The sequence below is a fragment of the Ixodes scapularis genome, unplaced genomic scaffold (genome assembly GCF_016920785.2).
Source record: "Ixodes scapularis isolate PalLabHiFi unplaced genomic scaffold, ASM1692078v2 PGA_scaffold5__190_contigs__length_132052651, whole genome shotgun sequence".
In the NCBI taxonomy this organism is placed as follows: domain Eukaryota; kingdom Metazoa; phylum Arthropoda; class Arachnida; order Ixodida; family Ixodidae; genus Ixodes; species Ixodes scapularis.
Genome location: NW_024609880.1, coordinates 122,026,405 through 122,039,850, shown reverse-complemented (window position 1 = coordinate 122,039,850; position 13,446 = coordinate 122,026,405).

Below are 13,446 nucleotides of genomic sequence, written 5' to 3'. Positions count from 1 at the left end.
ATTCAGAGGCTTTTACGAAAAACTCAGCCAAGATTTGTATTGTGATCACCGTAAAAAACATCAGAACCTATTTCTCAATACACTTGTTCGCAGATATCAGTGTCTGGCTACGATAAGAACCCTAAAATACAGCACCGCGGCTGACGGCCAATATCGGAGCCATGGCGAAGCTGCCCGAGGTATTGTCGTAAAAGCACATTTCGGACTTAAAATAAATGAAACATAACTTATCTCGTCGGTACTGTTATTAGAAATCAATAAGCAATCATCTGTGCGCGGTACTTTGTCAAAATCGAGACGTAAAACTATAAGGCCACGTGTCAAGTGGCACAAAATGTGCAACACGGCTGCGGCCAGATGGGGGTCACTTTCAGCTGCCAGTTTATCGCGCTAAGCCCCTCTATCTTGTTGGTCATGACGCTCGATCACCTTTCTCGCGGGCGCGTGCACGTGAAAAAAAATGACAAGAACAGAAAAGGTGCAATGACTGCATATTTGTTTCGTTGCTTTTTGTTTTAGTCCTCCCGGTCACTTTTTACTTCAAATCAACAGAAGCTGACAGACTCCTGTATTGAACCGCAGTGCATGCATGATGAAACGCTGAATGCCACTTTCATGGTCACGTCTTGGAGCGTTGCAGAAGTTTTTGGACAGGGGCAAAATAGCAGATTTCGTGTCCGCGTCTCACTGACATTGCAGACGACGTTGGACGATGGTGAAATAGCAGATAATGCCGGAGGCTGCCGCCTGTCTGCTCGCACGACTCGCAGGCTCACTCAGACGCCAGACAAGAGGCACCGGATGTCGCGAAAGGGAGACACTAGGCTTGTTAGCGTGATAAACCGAGCAGCCAAGCCAGACAAGCAGTAATGGGCGGGGCCACTGATTTGTGGTCGGGGCTTAGGGCGTGCTGTGACCTCCACCTAAATTGGGTCGAACAACGTAAATAGTGCGCGAATTAATTTTTTTTTATTTCTTAGAAAATTTATTGAAAAAACATACGTGTTCTTCCTATACAATTAAAACAACTTTTTTTATTTTAATATTTATTTACGTGTGAGCGTAACAGAGGTTACAAGGGCAGTCTTCGGACTTTCAGCGTCTCTGCCCAGCACTAGCGCTCGTGTAGTGCAAGCGCTGTTCAAGGCCATACGCTCGAGCTTGTTTCATCGGCTGCGCCTGGATTTAAGTATCCGCTGGAGATCAAAAACCTAGCCAGTGCGATACCTCTACTAAGTGAGATTTTGTACATGCGTCGCGCAGTACAGGTACACGACGGCACGCCGACACGCCGGCACGTGTAAGGATAGTACCGAGGACAACCGTGTTCAATGTTCACTTGCGCAAGGCAGCAGGAGATTGAAGGCTCGGCGGCTGGCACATGCTAACGCACTGCTGTTTGCCAGCTGCCGTAGAGGCCAGTTCATACATACCTTAAAGGTGCGATGCAAGAATTTTGTACTTTGCGCAAATTCCGCTTAAAACGGATCCCTGACGTTAATGACCTATGAAACACGCGTTCGTTTTTCATCCCACGCAATAGAAGTCCCAGAAAAAAAATTAAAGAAAAACCTTTCGCCCCCTCAACTCGCAGCCAGAACAAGCGGCCACGTGATCTGGAGCTGATTATATGCCGCCAATGTTGATCATGGCCACGCGTTTCGGTTGACAAGGGACAGGACACGCGCTGAGTTTTAGACATTGTTGTGGTTCGGCTATTGTCGTCATTGCAGCGTTTGGACACGGGCCACTCCCCGAATGCTTCTCGAGTTTTCGATTATCACGAACCCAGATCGAGTGCCCACGCAATGCCTGGGTCTAATCTATGAGCTGCGTTCAAATATTGTCACTGGGTGGTACTGCGACCGCCCAGCTACGTCATCAATTTTTGGGAAGGAGATATTGAATGAGACCGCCCGCTTTTGTCCTTGAAATTACACCGCAACAGGGTTTCTTGCCCAGTGGCGTTGCGTGCAAGTATCCTTGTCTTCCACTAGTGCCAGTAAGCTCGTGTAAAGTGAAAAACATTGCAATTGAATATCGGTGCACCCCCCCCCCCCCCCCCTTTTTAAGCTAAAACGAAGTGGAGCAAAATAGGATTTCCAAATTGTACAGTTGTGCAGTATATATAGCAGTCTCGGGATGATATGCGGCAGCCCAATAAATTGTTAGTGAAAAAACGGTTAAAGTACAGGCGAGCTGGTGGATATTTACTATGTTGGAACTTAACCCGAGACTGGGGTAGAAGCAGAAACTTAAAAGTAGAAGGGACAGAGACAAGTGAAGAAGAGAACGTCTCAAGACGTTCTCTTCTTGAGACGTTCTCTTCTTCACTTTTCCCTGTCCCTTCTACTTTTAAGTTTCTGTTTCTACCCCAGTCTCGGGTTAAGTTCTGACATGGTAAATTGTTAGAGCGTGCATGACTGATAAAGCACAGAGTTGTAAATTGAGGCCGCGGAACAAGCGCACGTAAAATTGAATATAACTTTAGCCACCCGAGACAGTATTTTGCGAAGTTTCGAGCTCGTGCAAGCCGATGTCCTAATGTAATAAAAATGAAAAATATATTGTCTCGTCTTCGCGCTATTTATGTGTAGTTAGGAACATCAATGCGCGCGTCTCTATTAGAGAAATACGGACGATAACCAACCATGTACTAAACAGTTAGGAGCCCGACGTTGCAAAACCGATTCGGTTTTTTTCATCAGCGTCAACTATTTACACGCGGAGAGTAGCAGCTTCTTTTCCATCTACGGTGTGTCTTTAACTTCATAACTTCAATCACTTTCTCTTCTTCAAGTGCCCTAGTCCGTTGACATACGCCGGTGTTTAAAGGGGAACTCCGACGGCTTTTCGAGCTACCTAATCCTAAGGCATAATCTGAATGCGGATGGCTTCCTGATTGCGAAATGCTATCTCGTTCTCCCAGATTTCCTATAGTTAATTTAAGAAGTGATATTTTGTTTGCTGCCGAAACCGAAACATCGTTCTCCCTAGAGTTTCCCCAGTTTTCCCTGCCACCCAAGCGTGACGTCACTTGTGTGCAGCGAGGCGCGCGGCCGGCAATCGGGTACGTTCGCGTTCGCCTTTCTCGCGTCTAACAGCAAGAAAACCTGGGCGTTCGTGATGTTTGAAGTTGATAATTATATATATTTGCACAAAGTATGGCCTTGGCCTACGTGCATAAATATAATAAAGTAAAAAAAAAAAAAAACGGAAGCAATTGGAATTTTCATAAAACCGTTTTTGCAACTCGCTACTCTCAAGCCACGGCTCTCTAGTTTCGTGATATCTTTGGTAAATCCGTTCTCTTTTTCTTAGAAGATGGCTGGCGAAGAAAGGTTGAAGAGTCACGCAATACATTTTTTTTTAAATGGCCAAAGCACCACGGAAGATGCTCGGAATGTAGGTGCAGATGCCCCACACGTTTGTATAACCTGAACGAACGTGCCATTTGTTTTAGATTGTCTTTTGAAAAGTTACTGCTGCAGGCGTCAGCACGTGGAACTCCTCTTGTGGCATGAATATGCTAATTGGTGCTGAAGTAATTTAGCAAAAGATCTGTAGACCATTTCTGAAGAGCGCTTTGGTCGATGCCAATTTCAGCGTTCGTGCGCGTGGCATGTACATTGCTAACCTTCCAAGCGATGAACATGTGCGTGCTGGGCTGGGACCCAAGACATGTAGACTGTGATTCTCGTAAACAATGAAATGTATAGAATGAAATGAACTGCATTCACGTAGATCAAATGGCAGGTTACTGGTCATGAAGATAGTGTAACACCCGTGCCACACGGGAAACTCGAATGCCATTTACAACGAATGACATTTGAGCGGACGGCCAATCAGCGCGCGACACTCCGGGCGTGGCGCATTCCACGCGCGACAGATGGCGAGCTGATTCGCCGATCACACAAATGTCATTTGTTGTAAATGGAATTCGAGTTGCCCGTGTGGCACGGGTATTAAAAAGACGATTAAAAGAACTTCGCACCCACCAAGCCAAACATCAAGGTGCAATGGAATGCGTATAAAATACACAAATACTGTTCATCCCCAAAAAAGAACTATTGCTTGAAGATACAACAGTGCGTGAGGTACAAAAAGGCATCATAAATATTTTAATCCAAAATAAGTTAACAAAAGTTAATAAAAAAATGTGTACCCGTATTGTTTCTTTTTACTTTTGGAGTAGAATACAACGCGTTCGAACACCCATCCACAAGAGCACATGGGAAAGGTGTAATTCAATATAAGATTTCTTTTTTTTTTTATTAAGTTGGTTTAGCAGTGTTTATCAGCTGCAAATTTGCATGCCTCCCCTCAGCGACCTTGGTGTTTTCATGGTTTGAAAAGCATTTAAGCCCTATATAAAATTTCTCTTCCATAGAATAAATTAAAGACGTTTTCAAGAATTCTTATGCAGAGAATATTGCACGCCAACTTTTTGACAAACCAGGCAAGGCTCTATCGTATATTAGTGGAGCTCAACGCCTGCTTTATAAACCTTTGTAACAGCAGACAGGAATAGCAATATTTCGAAAGTCATGTCTAAATTCAGACTTGAACTTTGTTTAGGCGTTTCACTTCTCGTCTTCAACATATCGGCAGCGTGACGGGAACTCCGAGAGTAGCCCGAGCTAGATTCGACGTCCGAAACAAATGTAGTGTTTATAAAAAATAAAAAAAATATCACTGAACCAATTATGAATAACAAATGTGACTGTGCAAAATGTCGACTATAGTGCTAGATTGTGTACTATATTTCTCGATATTATTAGCGCTCTTCTTTGGACGGATGTCGTAATGGTCACAGCCGACTTAAGTTTGCGCTTGCCGCTATTGAAGCTGTTCCAGCTGCAGAAGGATACTTTACTCGCAGCACGCAGGTATAAAGTATTCCGAGTAAAACTCAAAATCTTTCACGTGACATTAGTTCACTCGGAGCGCAGCTCGCGCAAAACCACCATGACGTTGCTGGCCTCCATTACTGCCGGGGAACGCTTTCTTTTTTTTTTTCTCCCACGAAAACAAGGGTAAAAAGAAAAAAGCCTGTTCCCGGCGCTGTTTCTACGATCTATTTCGGAGCACAGATTGCTACCCATAGCAAAGGAACTTTCAACCTTGAAGCTGCGAAAAACTTATCTCGATCGCTGGCGTCCGGAAAGCCACTTCGCGGCTGCCCGAGTTGCTCGTCCGCCTGCACATCCGTGACGTACGTGCCTAGGGAAAAGTAGGGATATTTCATTGTTGCCAGTAGGAAGTCGCCTCCTGGAACCCTCGCGTCCGGCGTAACTGGAAAATTAAAGAAGTTCACGGAAATATTTTTTTTAAAATATATTTTCGTTATCAGTTGAGAAAGGGTTATTGGTGCGGTCTGCAAATTTCCAGCTAAATCGAAGTCTACCAGAAAAACGGCGGAGTTCCCATTTAAGTGCCTGTCGGCACTTAAATGAGCCCAACAAGACGGAGTTCTGTCAAACGTGTTTGCTTTTAGAACATGCCTCTCAATATATTTCTTTTTACAGTAAAGCTTCGTGTATAGGATTATTTAGAAGAATACCATTAATTATCTTTCTTCCTGAAAGTTTTGTGCATTTGCCTTCAGGTCTATAATGTGAGCACAGAGTCCTTTTTGGCATACCCAAAGGCGCGGTGTTTCACACTGTCAAACAGGGGGTAAAGAAAAAAAAAACATTTCTACACACCCAACAAATGGCGTATTTTCGAGTATCATCCTCCCGTGTCGGTCTCAAGCGACACGGGAGGACGTTAACTTGATACAGCCAAATTTATTAATGACAAGAAAAAATATGTCATTACTGCCTGAAGACTTGACAACATAAAAAAAGCACCGATAACCCTAAAGGTATACGTCATAAGTAAATGCACCCCAAAATTATCCGAAATATGCTCTGCAAATCTTTACCGGCGTTTTTATCCTTGATAAGCACATCTATAATGAATTTGAGAGTTCCTGACGCATATTCAACTTCACAAACATATAAAAGTATGTTGCCTCTTTTATGTGATGGAAAACAATTTTAGTGTCTGTGGGCTGGACGAAAACAAAGTACACAGTGGCGCGTGGCAAAAATATGACGATTCCGGACGCAGGCCGTCAGAGAGTGAGCAGTTAAGTAGGTGCGATGTCGAGTACACTACGAAATGCACCTTTGCTCTGTTAAACAAAAAAAAAAAAAAAACAAAAAAAAAAACAAGGGTTATGCTTATTCGCAAATTTAGTTGACCGGCATCTTGTCAAGAACAAGCCTCAAACTCCAAGCTCTGTCGAAAATGTTCATTTCGATACGCGCTCCTTTAGATCAGATTCGATCTGAGCACGAAGGTCACTCTTTTCTGCAGAAGTATTCGCCTGCATCACGGTGCTGAGTGCAAACAATATTGGTACGGAAAGCAAGCGTTGTTATTGCCGCTCAGTGTTTCTGTAGAAGGTACACTGAAAGGGTTTGTTCTAAAGCTTCCCTAACACTTCGAAAATATTATTGCTTCTAGCTTAGTTGAGTCGTCATCATATATATTATAAAACGTACTTTGTAAACCAGATTTCAGAATATATGTGGATAGGACGTGCCCATTTGATGACCTTATGTGCTGTAATTTAATTCCTAAGTTCAAGAGCACAACAGGATTCGACTTTTAATAGTGTGACGTGAGGTTGTAATAATCGCGGTAAAATATATATGACTACGATAAAAAAAAGGATGTTGAGTCACATACGGTAATCAAGCTTTTATTTTACAGCTTTATCGAAATTAAATACCGCGATTTATTTTTGGTCCCTGAAATTAAAAGTGGATTTTACGAACGATAAGTGCAATATAGTTACTTGTTTTACTTTAGAATTGTGCCTATTGCCAAAAGAACGCAGAAAATATATTCTCAATTTAGCGATTCGAACCGGTACGAACCAGTTCAAACCGGTTCAAACCGTCATTTTCGCTCTCCTGAACTGAAGCGGAGCTGAAACGAAAGCCGTGAACCCCTAACCGGAACCGAACCGATAAAAATTTCGGTTCGACACTCTGTCCAGTAGTAATGGGCGGGGCCACTGATCTGTGGGCGGGGCTAAGAGCGTGTCGTGTCTTCCACCTAAATATCGCCTGACAACGTAAATATTGCGCAATTTTTTTTGTAAAAAATTACAAAAAAAAATTATAACTGTTTTATCTATGCCCTCTAAAGAAAATTTTTTTCTTTTCCTTCATTCATTTTAATGTCTCTTTCAGTGTGAGCGCAGCGGTTGCTACAAGAGCGAGCTCCGGCCTCTCAGCGTCTCTGCCAACCACTCGCGCTCGTGCAGTGCACGCGCTGTTCAGGACCACATGCTCGCGTTTGTTTCATCGGCTGCACTATCGGAAGCCGGCCCAGCAGGCGTCCCCGCTGGAGGTAAAAAAAACTAGCCAGTGCGGTACCCGTGCTAGATGAGTTTTAGGAGCGAAGCTCCTTAGGGGCTAGCCATGTCCGTAAGTCCGTCCGATGTCCGGCGTCGGGTGCTCGTGCTCACGAGCACGTGAGCACGCGCTCCCGTGCTCGTGTAGGACAAAAAAAAAAAACGCATCTCCACGTGGTGAATGATGTTGATTTGGGCGAAGCTCTGATGGTTCTTGTCTGCGTAGACCGTGAGCCGCAGCATGCCGAGCCTTTCGTTCGTTTTCATCCATGTCAGAAAGAGAATGTGTGGTATGGAACGTGGTTATATACGCATTTGAGCATTTGACCGCTGCGTGACATGGATGAAAACGAACGAAAGGCTCGGCATGCTGCGGCTCACCGTCTACGCAGACAATCACCACCAGAGCTTCGCCCCAATCAACATCATTCACCACGTGGAGAGGCGGTTGTTTTTTCTTTAAAGTGCGTCGCTCAGTAGTGGTACGCGACGGCACGCCGATACGCCGGAACGTACCAGGAATTAACCCAGGACCGCCGCGCCCAATCTTCACTTCCGCACGGCAGCTGGAGATTGAAGGCGCGGCGCCGGATACATGCTAAGGCTTCGCCTGTTTACGAGCTTCTGTGCGTAAACACACTCGGGTTTACGCATGGAAGGTGCAGCAGTGGAATGCGGATAATGGCGTCGTCTCATTGACGCGTCTATAGACGCAACTCCCGCTCACTCGACTGTTTGAGTCGTCGTCCAACGTTGGACATTACAGAGATTGGAGTATAATTTTATACCACGAAATGCTTTTTAATGAAAAACTCCCATTCCCAATCTTTTTTTTTTTTTTTTGCCGTTCGTCCGTTTGTTTGAGCAGCAGTTTTCGCTAAATTTAGCGGGAAATGTGATGTTTACGTGACCTAACGACACGAGACCTACAGAACAATTCATTTTCCCCACTGAGTTTAGCGGGGAAATCGCCGTGACGCTACCTACACACCAATTCATTTGACCCGCTAGATTTGGCGGAGAAATCGATAAAAATAAAGATCCTCCTTCATTCCCCGAATTGACTTTTTAATGTGTTCTAAGGAAATTTAAATGATCGTTTTTCGAATACCGCATTCCATGCATAATAGGACTTTGTAGAAAGAGGTCACTGTCAATTAACTTACATGAACAAAGGGACTTAAATTTCACGAGAATATACGCAACGATCGTACACCTTTCATTAGATTTCAAGCAAATACCATGTAAGCCAGTACTGGCAACTCCCGCGGAGAGCGGGCGAGAAGTGATCGCAGCGCCCCTGGCGAGCTCGGAGTCTTCACTAGCAGACGAATTCTCCACAACGCATTGGTTTTGTCTTCCTCTGTGCGAGGTGACCAATAAAAAAAAAAAACTGCCAGGCGTATTTGCTGCTTTTAATGTAAAAAAATAGGCGTCACCTTTTGAGTGAAGGGCATTTTCTGCGCGTGGGAGCGGTGTTAGAGCTTTCAGGTTGCAATTTTGGGGCTCTCTTGAAGAAAACACTTTTTCGCAACTTCTCCAAGCTAGACAAAACACGAATGTACCTTCGCGCCGTATATTGAAACAGGGCAATGTACAAAAATTTCAGAACATAGCTATGTTTCAACTTCACTGTTTGTATCAATCAATTCGTTTGGTTGTTGAAATTCCGATTTCTCGTGAATGTCTTGCTTATAACCGTTTTGTCGAATAGGTGAGCTGGCTAACCCCGTTAAGATCGACTCAGAATGAAGAAGCAAAAGGCAATTTCGAACCACGTACGTTACTGCGATGTCAGTATGCTCTAAAAGAAATCAATTGTTCACATGCGAATCTGACGCTATTGCTGAAATTAATAAAAGCCGGGTCACAAGTAGAGCGCACTTCTCGCGCGTGCAAAAGAAAAAAGAGGAGAGCGTCGTAACGCAAATAAAGGTGATTTCAGTCACGTGAGTGCCAAACCTTACTGCACGTGGGAACTCGTCGGCTGCTCTCGAATTTGTGAGCATTCGAAATGACAAATCAATCTTTCTACAACCGGTCACCGCGCCTGAGGTGATATCAGTAATCAAAAGTCTAAGTAATAGCAGTAGCTGTGATATTGATGGTCTCCAGATACGGCCTGCAAAGCATATAGCTGATATAATCGCGTCTATCCTCACTGATATATTTAACATTTGTTTGAAGACAGTTGTCTTCCTATCAAATATGCAAAAAGGGAGATAGAAATGATCTGGGAAATTATAGGCCAATTTCCATCCTGCCAGTTTTTTCAAAGGTATTTGAAAAACTTCTGCACTCGAAACTTTCGGGATTTATAGATAAATATAACTTGTTGACGCCACACCAATTCGGCTTTTGTAAAAACAAATCAAGTGAACTAGCATTACTCGAACAAAAATAATATATACTCACACAATTTGAAAACAAAGCCAACGTTCTTGGTGCATTTGTAGATTTTTCAAAGGCTTTTGACTTAGTAAATCATGACATTTTGCTTGAAAAGTTGAAATGCTACGGTATCCGAGGACGGGTTTTATCGCTTCTGAAATCTTATTTATCTAATCGAGAATAGATTGTCCAGATTAACAATATGCGCTCAAAGGCGCAACCAGTACTTTGTGGTGTGCCACAGGGCAGCATATTAGGGCCACTACTCTTCAACGTTTATCTTAACGATAGTGTAAATATTAGCCCCACAGCCAAATTCATAGTATATGCGGATGACACTAGCATACTTGTCTCTGGCCATGACATTCATGAGCTTATAGATCGATGTAATAATACAATGAAAACACTCGAGAGCTGGTCGGCAGCTAATGCTATGCAAGTAAATGAAGGAAAAACAAAGGCGGTTATGTTCAGACCCAAAAACAATCCCGTTCCTACACATCCAGAAATCTTCCTTAATTCACGCCGTATAGAAGAGGTAGATAATTTCAGGTGTCTCGGTATCATATTTTCCGCCGACATGCTATGGGACGTTCATGTAAACTACTTGCTAACAAAAATAGCGCAAATTACTGGCATAATTGGACGCATTCGATACCTCCTTCCCGCACAAGTTAAATTGCTTCTTAATAATTCAATGCTTTTCTCACACTTAAACTATTGTCAACTAGTGTGGGGGACAACGACATCTTCAAACCTACAGTGTATTCATTTATTACAAAAGAAATATATTCGCCATATCTATAACGCCCCTTATGGAACACCAAGTTCAATTTTATTTCGTCGCTCTCGCGTTATCAGGGCACACGACCTATACAGATATCGTTTGAGTGCTCGTTATAAATTAGAAACACAGAGAAATATAAGTAATATACGCAATCTTTTTCAACTGAAAATAAAAACCTCTAGTTACTGTACAAGACACAAAGAGAGCGGGGTAGTCCCTACAACTCGACTAAACTCCGGAAAAGAATGTCTCTGTTACCTTTTACCATCCCTTTTAAACAACTATCACCACGTACATTTTGATCTGTACACTTGCAGATATAGTGAACTTCGCGAAATGTACAAAGCATAAAAGCACACATATGTATGCCTTGTGAATGTGTGTATGTATATGTGCGTCTAAGGTTATGTGTACACACTAAACATTGTAACACCCATAATCGCGTAAAAAGGGTGTAAAAGGGTGTAGGTTAGGAAAAACGCCCTTTTTACACGCTTTCTGAATATCGGTGGGTGTAAAAAGGGTGTGCTGACGTTTTACACCCCTTACACGCCCTCTTTGCGTCCCACTTGCAGCGATGGTGTCTGAAATCCTGTAAAAAGGGTGTATGGGCGTATTTTACGCCTTTCATCCGCACGGTGTGAAAGGGGCGTAATGGTGATGATGTCAAATACACCCATGATTTCATAGCCGTTCATATTGAATTGAATTGAATTGGTTTTTATTTAGACACTAGGTCAAGGGTAACAGGACAAAAGGCAGATTATCTCTGCCTGACGTGGTCCTATCACCCGTTTACAATGCAAGCACTATTTATTGCTTTACTACAATACAAAGCAATATTTATTGCTTTGGTGAAACTGTTTTTGATGTACGGCGGTAGAAACATCGAGTATAATTAATTGCCACACGGAGTCGCGTATGATTAGGAAGTGCTAGAGAATAGTTTTTGCAACTAATATTGAACTTTTCGTTCGACACGAGCCTAAAATTACGTTTCGCGCGTGCATCAGTTTTATCGGTTCAACCTTGATTATAAAAAAAATCATCTCCGCTCGCGAAAAAAAGAAAAAATGAATGAAGACGTTTAAATATACAACCTAGGCAGCACACACTATTGCGCTGTTATGGAATTAAATCGGAAAGATTGTGTCGATATTATTTTGGTCTAGGCAATATCTGAAAAATGGGATGGGTCGCGCCGACGCTGTCCTGACATACCGTACTTGGCGCCGTTTTTGCTTGAGTGTCAAGAGTGTCCTGCGTGAATCGGCTATGCCGGCGAGGTATTTCTATTTCTTGACTGTCTAAAATCCGACGTTAAAAAAACGAAACAAATCAAAATTAAGCGAAATAGAATCTGCTTGCTTTTAACCTGAGAAAGACCTTTTAAGCTGAAGACTTGAACAAACTGTGGCGCCCTCATTTCGGATATTACAAACTCACCTGACTGGGTTTCGCACTACTGATAGCACCTTCACTGATACTTTATTTCGGAGTGTAGCTCTGAAGAAACAATGTCGCAAGACAATCGAAAGTGCCGGATTAATGACACCCCCAGGGACGAGACTCTTATCTCTGCGTAATGACACCAAAATATCTAGCTTTCCGACGCTTTTTTTTCCGGTTTTTCTTTGGTACACGTGAAACCGCGTCTTCAGCGGCGTTAAAAATGTTTTTTGTATTTATCTTGTGATCTCGCGGTCCGTACCAGATCATGCGCGTCTACATGAGTGGCAGTTTGAGAGGCTCAAGGTTGTACTACGCAAAGAAAGTCCTGACTAGGGTGCCTTCATGTGCGCTTCGCATAGAGTGATGCCAACTGCCTGTTTCCCTTTCCCACACCCTCTTCCACCGCCATTCTGTTCCTCTCAGTGTTTCCCCGTGCGCCGGAAAGTGGCCTTTGTGTCCATCGGTCCTCACATCCGAGGGAGAAAATGATAATCCTCCCTCCGTGGGTTCCACAACGCTTCTCCGAACTCGTGAGATAAGGTGCTTGTTTCCGGGAGGGTTATAAGCCCCACTGATCATCGCCGAGAACCAAAATGGCTGCTGGTTTGTCGGCGAGTGGTATTACAAAGGGTGGCATCACCCTAGAAAAGCGTACATAAGGGCTCCCTAGTCCTGACGAGTCCGATTTCGCGACCTTACCTGGGCAGGGCAGGTGACAATACAAAGCAGCAGAGGGAAATTAGCGGCTTTTCCAACCCCCTTTGACCTCGTCTTCTGATAAGCCTCAAAACCTTCTTTTGTGCCTTCGTGTTGCTGTGAGCGAGTGCGAAGGCCACTTCTAGCAAATCAGAGGGGTGGCGCAAAACACGTGACCGCTCTCCGTAGGACAAGGACGCTTGGATGAAAATTTGTCACGTGATTCGCTCTGACGCGCTGATGGGCTACTGGGGCCGTAGTCTTTGCAGTATGCCAAGTTATGGTGAGTTATAGGGGCCACGTAGGTCCGGTTTACAAAAAGGGGGGCGCCCGTCAGTGTATTCCTGTTTTTCGTGCGTTCGAGTCGCGGCCATGATTTTTCGTCGTGAACGGCCGGAATACATCCATGCCAACTTTTCGGAAATGGTCGTTTATTTCGTCGGAGTCCATGGAATTATTGTGCTGTATTTGTTGGACGCGTTTCGGACAAAGAGCTGCTCATCGGCGGCCGCGAGACTTCCGTTGAATGTGATCGACCGCCTTCAACCTCGGCATTGTGTTTGCGTTGTTTTGTGCTCCCCGAATCGGATTACGCATCTATCACGACAGAGGTGTGCTCATCGGCGACCGCGAAACTTCTGCTGAATGTGAGCAACCGCCTTCATCCTCGACATTGTGTTTGTGGATAGTTCTGTGCTGCCCGAAT